This window comes from Neofelis nebulosa, chromosome 10 (assembly GCF_028018385.1).
Source record: "Neofelis nebulosa isolate mNeoNeb1 chromosome 10, mNeoNeb1.pri, whole genome shotgun sequence".
Lineage (NCBI taxonomy): Eukaryota > Metazoa > Chordata > Mammalia > Carnivora > Felidae > Neofelis > Neofelis nebulosa.
The window spans coordinates 102,952,496-102,963,740 of NC_080791.1; the positions used below are offsets into that span (position 1 = coordinate 102,952,496).

At 44.3% G+C, this 11,245-nt stretch overlaps 1 non-coding gene across 1 annotated transcript; it reads right to left on the reverse strand.

Moving 5' to 3' along the window:
• TRNAR-UCU (transfer RNA arginine (anticodon UCU)) lies at positions 1–73 on the reverse strand. Its single transcript has one exon. It is a non-coding gene; the product is annotated as a tRNA-Arg (tRNA).
• Positions 74–11,245: the final 11,172 nt, after the last annotated feature.

The window sequence follows — 11,245 nt, forward strand, 5'->3', positions numbered from 1 at the left end:
GACCCAACATGGGGCTTGAACTCACAACCCTGAGATCAGAAGTCTCATGCTCTACTGACTGAGCCAGCCAGGCGCCCCCATATGCATTTAATTTCTTGATGAGGTATAGGATTATATATGTTCTTTCTCTTCTTGTGTAAGTTCTTTTTTTTTTTTTTAATTTTTTTTTAACTTTTATTTATTTTTGAGACAGAGAGAGACAGAGCATGAACAGGGGAGGGGCAGAGAGAGAGGCAGACACAGAATCAGAAGCAGGCTCCAGGCTCTGAGCCATCAGCCCAGAGCCCGACGCGGGGCTCGAACTCACGGACCACGAGATGGTGACCTGGGCTGAAGTCGGACGTCTAACCGACTGAGCCACCCAGGCGCCCCTTGTGTAAGTTCTTTTAACTTTGGTAGCTATCAGAGATGCTGAAGCAAAGTACACATGGGCTTCATTCCCTATGTGTACAGGTGGAAGGAACCCTAGATGTGGGTGAGGAATCCCAGATGTGACTAATAGACTCAGGTTGTTGTTTTGATGGTGCTTGGCAGGAAGATATAATGGGCGGGTTTTAAAAACTCCCCCATTTATCAGCAGTGGCATGAGCTTGTACCAATTTGACTATATTCAGAAAATGAGATATTCTTTTGGACATTGTCAGGTTTAGGTCTCCATTAGGATTACTTCAGCAAGTACAGCTCCAGTGGAGATTGGGGTAGAAGCCTGCATGGCACAAAATAGAGGAATCTGTGGCCACAGATGAGCCAAAATATTCTGGATATAGAGAGGGCAAAAGAAATCAAGGATGTAGTAAGAATGAAGGATTCAACCCTTTAAGAATTTGTGGGTAACCAGAGGAGACCGGCTCACTACTCAGTCTGGGCAGTTTCCAGGGAGGGACAGAGGATGTGGTAATGGGACGGGAGGGTAAGGGATGTATGCAAAGAGGGATGGCAGTGACGGACTGGAGAGTCTAAACTGGGTAGGGAGGAAAGTGAGGCCATGGGGAGGTTGAGAGACCTTGTAAGTGTGGTGGGGTCAGTGGGCTTTAGGTCTTAGGGGGTTTCCAGAGCTGGGATACTGGAGTGTAGACTGAAAAGATGGCAAGTGTTGGCTGGAGAATGGGAGTCTTAAAATTGAGGTTATGGAGGGGTTGTTATTGATGGTGCCAATGTCTATGGCATAGTTATAGCAACGACTAGCTGGGAGAGATAGGCTGTAAGGAGGAGGTCAGGAGCTTAAGGGTCGGGGCATTAGGAGGATCAGTAATGACACTGTTCTCAACCTTGGCTACATATTGTAATCACCTAGAGAATTAAAAAAAAAATTGATGCCTCAGTTCTCTGTAGACCAAATTAAACAGAATCTCTGTGGGCTAGATTTTAATATAGGGTTTTTTTTTTTGTTTTTTTTTTTTTTGAGCTCCCTAGGTGATTCCAATGTGCAGTAAGGATCAAGAACCTCTGAGTTGTAAGGGGATCAGAATCACCAAAAGAATGACCTTGGGCCAGAAGCTACAACTTTCCCAGAACAAGGGGTAGGACCCACTGGTATAGACGGTTTTCACAGGAGGGCTGGTGGGCGGCATAGGGACAATGTGAGAGTACATTTTTTTTTAATTTTTAATTTTTAATTTTTTAATTTATTTTGAGAGAGAGAGAGAAAGAGTCAGCAGAGTAAGGGCAGAGAGAGAGAGAGAGAGGGAGAGAGAGTGAATCCCAAGCAGGCTCCAGTGTCAGCACAGAGCTGGATTTGGGGCTCAAACTCACAAACTGTGAGATCATGGCCTGAGCCGAAATCATGGGTCAGACCTTCATCCGACTGAGCCACCCAGGCACCCCAAGAGTATATTTTTTAAAAGTGTGGTGGTGGGGAGGGAAAATGGGTTGGAGGGGCCAATGGGGGGGGGGAAGGGGTATTCTTTTGCTTAAAACCCACCATGGGTCCCCATCTCATCAGAATGAAAGTATAGGCTCCTCCCATGGTCTGCAGGGACTGACTCGGTCTCTTCTCACCACCTTCCCCACCACCCCGTCCCCGCCCCCCGCCCCTGCCGTGTTTCCTTGGATCTCCCTCTTGCCCATTCTTCTGTGGCCACCCTGTTTCCTTGTCTGACTTCCATCCCAGGTTTCTGCTCACATGCCCTCTTATTAGAGAGACTTTGCTGGGATTTTATTTAAATACAATGCTTGACCCCTGCCCACCCTTCCCCCTCTTGCTTCATAGCACTTCTTACGGCTGCAATGGCACATGCTTACTTATTTTCTTTGTCTGCCATCTCTACAAGAATGTGAGCTCCAGGAGGACAGGAACTGTTGTCTGTTTTGTTCAGTGATGTGCTCCCAGGGCCTAAAGGGGCACTGGAACAGAATGCATGCTCATTGCATGTGCGAGGAACGAATGAATATATAGAGCAAATGAAAAAAAAGCAAAGCAAGTTGCATTGCCAGATGTCCAACATGATCCTGTGTGTGTGTGTGTATATGTGTGTGCATAAACTACATATACTGAAAGGTCTGTCAGGGTATGTGCTAGATGTTAACAATCATTCCTGCAGGGCAGGGGAATGGGTGGGACTTTCACTTTATACCTTTGGATGTCTGAATTTGTTCAGCTGCCCTGTACGTCCTCTGCCACCTTCCCCCCACCACTCCCTTCATTTCCAACAACAAATAGAAAGGAAGACAAAAAGACCACCTGACTTCAGTGAGGGGGGAAACAGGCAGCAACTGAAAACTTGGAGCAAATTTAGGCAAAGTCTGGTCCGAATCCACATGAATCTCTGAAATGAAGGCCCCACCACATCTGAATAGAAACGAGGATGAGGAGATCGGGCTCCGAAGGAAAAGGTAAATCTGTACATTTATTTTGTGAATTTCCCTCAGGTTCAAATCTGTAACGAGAAGGTATAAAATATCTATCATCCCTAGAGAAAGGTATAGATGAGAGATGCCGATTCTGCAGAAAAAAGCAAAGACCTAGAGATGATAGAAATAGGAATTTCTGAATTGGATTCCTTTAAGATCGTACACTGTAAATTTGGGTGCATAACTTTTCCATTTTCTTCATTTTTATTTTTTTTTAAGTTTACTTATTTTGGGAGAGAGAGAGAGACGCAGAGAGAGGGAGAGACAGAATCTGAAGCAGGCTCTGTACTGTCAGCGCAGAGCCCAACCCGGGGCTCGAACTCACAAACTGTGAGATCATGACCTGAGCCGAGATCAAGAGTTGGATGCTTAACCGACTGAACCACCCAGGCGCCCCACTTTGCCGTTTTCTGATTGAAGGTGAAATTAATCAGAGAAAGAGTATCTACCTGGAGAAGGAGCTCTGTGTAGTGAAATAGTTAATGAGAACTACAGGACCTGGGATTACAGAGGCAGGTTGTTTTAGACAAACAGGTAGGTTGTTCAGCTGAGAGAATGGGACATAGTGTACAAAGTCTGGAGAAATTTTAAATGGGTATGTGGGTCCACGCTAGTCTTGGCATTCAAGTTTGGTTATTTGTACAGAGGATTAATTTACCTTTGAATGGATGGTTGTCTTCCTTTGGTATCTGTTAGTGGACAGAGAGTTAACTTGTTTCTAAAACAGTACAAGGCTTTTTTGGTTTCATCAAGGAGTGTGAATGGGTCTATTTTCTTTCAAGGTTTCACATTTTTCTGCATTTCGTCTGTGCAGAGATAAGAACTGGAGGGCCAGCAGAGCACAATAGGCTATTCTTGTAATTCAGATGTGACTGGGCACGGTGAGTACCTCTGTTCTTGACCCTACACCCACCTTGAAGTGGGAATGTTCTTATCTTTTCCCAGAAAGCACAGCAGAATGAATAATGACAATTTTACTGAAAGTCTTGGGGAGACCAAAAAGCTCTACGAATCTTGGGGAGATAGTTTCGGTGTATGACAAAACCTAATAAAAATTCCCATTAGTCATAAATGTTTTCCTTCCAAAGGGGAAAGATTTCACATTTCCTTCGTATCTCTTCTGGTTTTTTTTTTTCTATGTTTATCCATTTATTTTGAGACAGAAAGATAGAATGTGAATGGGGGAGGGGCAGAGAGAGAGAAAGAGATAGGAAAATTTTGCTGCTGAATTGCAATTCATTCATTCATTCATTCATTCATTCAATGTTTCTTGAGCACCCCCTATGGGCCAGGCAGTGTTCTAGGCCCTGGGGAAATAGGGACAAACAAGATTGAGAAGATTCCTGTTCTCACCGCTCTCACATTATGAGGAAGGGGACAGACATAAACAAGAACATATCAGATGTGATAAAGTCTTTGAAGAATGCTGGCCAAGAATGGTGGACAGGGCTGTGTTGGGGTGATGGATGGAGATGGCCTTTATGATCAGGTGACATTTGTTGATTTAACCCTCTAAGTTCACAAAATACATTTCAAGTTTACTTTTTACAGCTTCCTCTCAGAGTCTGATTTGGGGGTTGGTGTTCTAACACCACCGGTGTGAGATGGTACACCTCCCATCGCAGAGGTAAGTGTGGATATAGACCAGGGATTGGCAAGCTTCCATAAAGGGCCAGAGAGCACATGTTTTTGGCTTTGCAGGCCATTTACAGCTTTACTATTGTGTTTGTAGCACAGAAGCTGCCATAGCAATAGGTAAATGAGTGGAGGGGCTGGGATGTGATAGAACCTTATTGACAAAAGCAGGTGGCAGGCCGTAGCTGGCCCACCCAGTGTAGTGGACTGACCTCTGATCTGGACTGTGCTTTGCCTTAGTTTACTGCCCCCCCCCAACCCCCACCTTGGCGGGGGCAGCAGCTTCAAGGGGGAAAGCCCCTAGCCTTAATTGTTCTTTGTTAGAAAAAAATACAAGTTAAGGTAGACTAAAAGAAACTTAAATACAGAGAACAAACTGAGGGTGGCTGGAGGGCAGGTGGGTGGGGGAATGGGCTAAATGTGTGATGGGCATTAAGAAGGGCACTTGTGGGGATGAGCACTGGGTGTTACATGTAAGTGATGAATTAATCACTGGGTTCCACTCCTGAAGTCAAGACGACACTGTATGTTAACGAACTTGAATTTAAATTTAAAAAAAAATGGTAAAAAGAAAGATGCTTTCTCCACAAAAAAAGATAGACTAATTCAGAAAGTTTATACCATATACAAGAAAAATTTTTTTAAAAAGTCTTTTTTTAAGTTCATGTTTTTTTAAAAAAAAATTTAAAGCCAAGTTAGTTAACATATAGTATAATAATGATTTCAGGAGTAGAATTTAGTGATTCATCACTTACATATAACACCCAGGGCTCATCCCAACAAGTGTCTTCCTTAATGCCCCTTGCCCATTTATAGCCCATCCCCCCACCCACAACCCCTCCAGCAACCCTCAGTTTGTTCTCTGTATTTAAGAGTCTGTTATGGTTTGAGGGGGAAAAAAGAGTCTTACCTTTACCTTCACCTTCAAAAACACTCTAAAAGTAATCAGTAATCACTTTTTTTTTTTTTAAGAATAACGACTCAATGTATATCTTTCAGATTTTTCTCTATGCGTGTATATACGTAAGTATATACACACAGGTAGCCAAATAGAGGTTTCCTTTTGTTTTGTTTTTCTCCCCCCCCTTCCTTTCCCTCTTTTCCCCTCCTTTTCCCCTCCCTTCCCCTCCCCTCTCCTCCCCTGCAACCCTCTCCCTCTCCAGCCCTCCTTTCTCTCTAGCACTTGGGGGATTGATCTGAAATACCGTTCTGCAATTTGTTTCTTCCACCCTGTGTTACATCACGGTATGCCCCTTCGGATTTGAGAGGCAGCGTTCCACAGTTGGTGGAGTCCGGTTGTCGCCAGCTGACATGACGCGAGGGTCGAATTCTTTTTGGGGAATGGTGCTGCGAGCAGGTGGCGGCGGGGAGCGTGGGAGCGTGGGGGCGGGGGGGGGGGGGAGGGCTTCTACGTCTCCACCCCACCGGGTGGCTGCCGGCTGCACCGGACCCTTGTGATGAGAGCAAGTCTCAGGCCAGATGCCACAGCTGCACGGCCTTTTCTTGGTGAGCAGGGACAGACAGCTTGGCCGGAGTGTGGAAGGGGTCTCTGGCTTGAGAGGCTTTTTCCCAAGCAGGCACCTCTTGCAACAGGATTGGCAGACTCCTCCCTGCGATGCAGAGAGAGGGGCCCCAGGGGCTCTGGCGGCTCCTCTCCACACGGATGGTTGGGCTTGCTTTTCATTTTTTCCTAACACCTTATTCGTAGGAAGGTCAGGAGGCCTCCTACATGATCCACACAAATCACAGAATCCCTCCCCCTTCTCACTGAGAAAAATCAAATGATAGTATAAAGAATATGATTACAATGTAATAATAAAGAGAGTAATACAATGAACACCCATATATCCTTCACTCAGACTCACCATCACATTTTCCCACGGTTGCTTTGCCCATTTTTCTTTCTGAAAAAAGGATATATACGCACTCACACGCGCATATACAAATTAGAAACATATATGAATATATATATTTAAAATTTCTGTTTTACTTTGAATTGTGGTTTCGAAATTCACTATAACTCTGATTTCTCCACTCAAAGCTATTTCTTTTCTTTTTAAAACTATTTTGACTCTGTCTGATGCTTTCTTTTTAGCTTTTGATTTTTCTTTTTAAATGTTTATTTTTGAGACAGAGACGGTGAGAGCATGAGCTGGGGAGGGGCAGAGAGAGAGAGGGAGACACAGAATCTGAAGCAGGCTCCAGACTCTGAGCTGTCAGCACAGAGCCCGATGCGGGGCTCAAACTCATGAACCGTGAGATCATGACCTGAGCCAAAGTCGATGCCTAACCGACTGAGCCACCCAGGAGCCCCAAAGCTTTTTGTGATGATATTCTTTATACCTTATTCCTTAAGTAGCCCTGAGGGGCTGAATAAAATTTATTTTTCTCACGTAAGTTCCTATCTTTAGTTGAGCTGCTCAGAAATGTTGAAGCTGAGGCTTATGTGATTCTCTTCCCTTTTCTCCAAGTTGCCAGATGGTCCACTAGAGCGTATGCACCACCAGGGCAGGGGTTTGGGTGTGGTCGCTGTGCTGTCTCCATAGGAAGAGTGCCCGGCACACGGCAAATACTCATTAACTAAACGTTCATTGAGTGGCTTGTTCCGGCTCCGGCTGTCGCTTAAGAAATCCAGGCAGATGCAAAAGAAGGCGTAATCTCTATGTCAAGAGAATAAAACATTTCCAGAAAATCCATAGCCAGTGGACTGAAATCCATAGCTCAGTCCGCTTGAGCCTCAGTGCCCAGAACTCAGGGCCACCTGTAAAAGAGCCTGGGTGTAAAGTTTTCAGCTTGGCACATGCCTGCCACACACACGGGGGGAGAAAGGGGAATGGGTGTTGAGCCGCGGGAACGTTTCCGCTGGACCCTGGGAGTGTGCGCGTAGACCTGTCCATGCAAGGCGCTGAGCGTGGAGAGTGTGAGAGATCGCTAGATGGTAGATAAAAGCCAAGTGGTCAGGCCACAGGGAAGGCAAACACAGCAACTGCTTCTTAGAAAACTGTTCAGAATCAGCAGAGAAACATCCTGGTGGTGACCTTGTGACAGCCTTCTGTCTGCGTGACTCACATGTCTTATTTGTGTCCAACCAAAGGCATCTGACGGGTCAACACAATTTCTAAAAACCAGAGACCGACTTGGAGGTTTAACAATGGGCCTGAGCTGAGCCCGCCTACCAGTCAATTCTGAACTGTCAAGATAATGAATTGTTTAAATCAGACAATCTTTTTTCCTTGTGAACTTTGTGGCCTCTGCCTTTACACATCCCGCTCTCATCTTGGGTTGGCAAAACTGTCTTCACAGGGTGTCTGTGCCTCATACATATTCAGGACTGGCCACAGGGGTGGCCGTGTGATTTGTGGGGCCCAGGCAAAATGAGAATGTTGGGCCCCTTGCTTAAAAATTATTAAGAATTTCAAGATGGTGCTGTAGAACTTTCAAGCAAGCAGGTGGGGTCCTCTGTGGTTGCACAGGTAACAAGCCTGTGAAGCTGGCTTGCTGTGTACCTGGATGTGATGAAACCCTCAAGGCTTAGGCTAATTGTCTCTGAGTTATTTTTGACAGTTAATCTGAAGATCCCATCTCACAAGGCTGAACCTCTCTGCGTTGGATCAGATTTTCTCTGCTTTGCCTGGTGGTGAACTCAGACTAATGAACACTCTTGACAATTAAGAAATTGTTTTATTTTCTTTTTAATCAGCAGCAATTAGGAGTAGCTGCCACATAGGAATTACCCTGGTTAAACATGGGGGCTGAGTATATGATTTTATGTGGGTTCCCTTCTACAAATCTACTGAAATGTTAGCAAAAGAAAAATAAAGGGTAGGAACCTGTAAAGACAAAGAGAGCACGAGAGGAGAGCGGAGTAGTTGAGGGAAACTAAGGAAGACAAGTAATCCTTTTAAAAAAAGTTTTAAAATGTTTATTTACATTTGAGAGAGAGAGAGAGAGAGAGAGAGAGAGAGAGAGAACGAGCAGGGGAGAGGCAGAGAGAGAGGGAGACACAGAATCTGAAGCAGGTTCGCAGCAGAGTCTGATGCTGTGAGATCATGACCTGAGCCAAAGTCCGACGCTTACGCGACTAAGCCACCCAGGTGCCCCAAGACAACTCATTCTTAAGCTAACAAGATATTAGTTAAGTCTTGCCGTGGAAGCCCCTAAAGAGTCGCGGGCTGGAGATGCAGGGTTATCTCTAGAAGCAGAGGAAGACTGGTGCCAAAAACAAGGAGATAATTGAAAGTGAATTAACGACGATTGTACCCCGGGTTCCTTACCTTGCCCCAAGAAAAGGCTGGGGGCAACTTTTTTACTCGGGAGAAGTTGGACCCCAGAGCTTTTGGATCTGGGGATACTGGACCCAGTTGAGGGCAGTCGTCAGGTGCCAGACTGAAAATAGGGATTAATGAAAATCTTGAAGAGGTTTCCCTAGCCGGCTGAACCCCATTTGACTCCCAGAATGCAGGTGGCAAACTCACAGCCGATAAGCAGGGATGCAGAGCAGTCCTTTCTGGGGAGACCACCAACTAGGAAGACAGTATCACCCATAATCCATATCTCCCATCCCCAAAGGCCAGTGTCTCTTTCTATTTCCATTCCTTGTTTTAATTTTTCTTGTAGTGCTATCATTCTCTACTGATATTACATAGTTTATCCATTAGTTGCGTACTGTCACTCCCAGTTGGATGTAAGCTCTGTGAGAGCAGGGACTCTGTCTTGTTCGCTTTCTATCACCAGTACTGACGACGGCACGAGGCAAGTGCCTAACAGATATTGCTAATTGAACGGATAAGAAACTGTATCCACAAAGGAACAGGGTACTATAAAAAGAAAAGCAGGAAAGATATCAAAATACTAGTAATGTGATCAGAAAATTTAAAACTTCAATAGACTTGCAAAATAACATGGGGAAAATATCTTCAAGTATAGAATAAAATAATGGAATATAATAAAGAAAATAGAAGAAAGCAAGATCATTCAAAGAGTTTTGAAATCTGATGAGTAGAAATTCCAGAAAGAAAGAACAGAAAAGTTGGAGGGGGAAAGATGATCACAGGAATGAGAAAGGAAAATTTCTAGGACTGAAAGATATGCGTTTTCAGAGTTCAGAAGTTCACTGAGCATCTGGGAAAACAAATGAGGACAGTAATCATGAAATTTCAGATTGCGGGGATAAGAAGAAGATTCTGTAAATCTCCTGGAGAGTAAAAAAGAGCCAACAGACAAGAGGCGAGTAATGGAATGGCATTGGACTCTCAACAGCAGCCCTTGAACCACAGGACAGCGGGGTAGCATGTTCAAAAGGCAGAGAAGGTGATCGCCAACCCTGAATTCCACTTGGACAAACTATTAAATCAATGTGATGGTGAAATGGAGGTTGGTTCACATCTGCCAAGTCATTAAAAGATACCTCACATGCACCCTGAATCAGGAAGTTACACAGAGAGTAGCAAAATTAGGAAACAAACCAAAAGAGAAGAAGACCTGGGATCCAGAAAACAGAGAATTCAAAGAGGAGAGAGGGGGAAGGAGTGCCCATCCTGAGGTGGTCCTAGGATGACAGCCATGCATCAGATCAAGAGAGCAACTGGTCTGAGAAGAGCAGGAGTGTGCTGGGTCCTTGGAGATGTGTCTCTGAGAAATACATTGAATTAACGGATCACTCGGTGTTTTTATTTGGTGTTGGAAATGGGTTTTTGGTTCTGTCTGGAAGTAGTTTGGGGATAGTTTGAATATGTGTCAATTATAGGTGCATCTAGAACTAAGCAGATGGAAAACCAAGGCAATTATTAATCGAAGAAAAACAAAAAGTCATATGAAAAAGGGTATGTCATCGTAACATACCAAACGACTCAGCTATGAATTACATTTTTATAACCAATAATGTATGCATTAAGTTTCAATTTAACAAAAAATCTTGATGTAACTTTATTAAGAGAATAATCTAGAAGGGAGGGATACAGGGATGGGGCTGTGGTGTGTGAATTAAAAGAGCTAAATCCTTGTTTACCATCTTATGAGGTCAAAAGTTACAATCTTGAACTGAAAAACAAAAGAAGCCGTAAGCATGTGACCTAGAAATAGGGCAGTAAACAGGATAAGAAACAAATGAGAGTCGAAAGCGATCCCTTTGGGGTGTGGAGACTGGGCGTAGGGAGGAGTGGAGCAGGGAGGCTTTTCCTTGTTATAAGCCCCGTGGTAAGCTGCACAATGAAGTCCTTTGATAAGAAAAAATAATTACATAAAAAGCAGTATGCTAATGAGGGGCATGCTCCTATACGGCCTCATCTGAGGGCTTGGAGACAGTTGCATCACTGGGGTTTAGTCATGTGGGATGTGGTGTCTTCTTTGAAGCCGTCACGAGCTTATCATGTTCTTTTACTCTGTTGGGGTCAATGGTCTGGGAACCAAGGGACGGAAAGGGGCATGGATTCTCTCACTATACATTTAAGGATAAATGAACATGCAAACATTGGTTATCTCTCCTAGCTGAAAAACACCCCAAACCTTCTCTGACCCCACTTTTCCCCTGTAGCTTTTGCTCTATTTTTCTGCCTCGGTTTACAGCCACATTTCTCTCAGGAGTTGTCCCCTGTGTTTCATTCTTCTCTCATTTTCCCTTGACCTCATTGCAACAAGCTTTTGCTCCCACTACAATACTAAAAACAGCTCTTCCCAAGATCTTTATTTTTTTAAATTAATTTATTTATTTTGAGAGAGAGACAGTGCACAAGCAGGGGATGGGGAGAGAGAGAGAGAATCC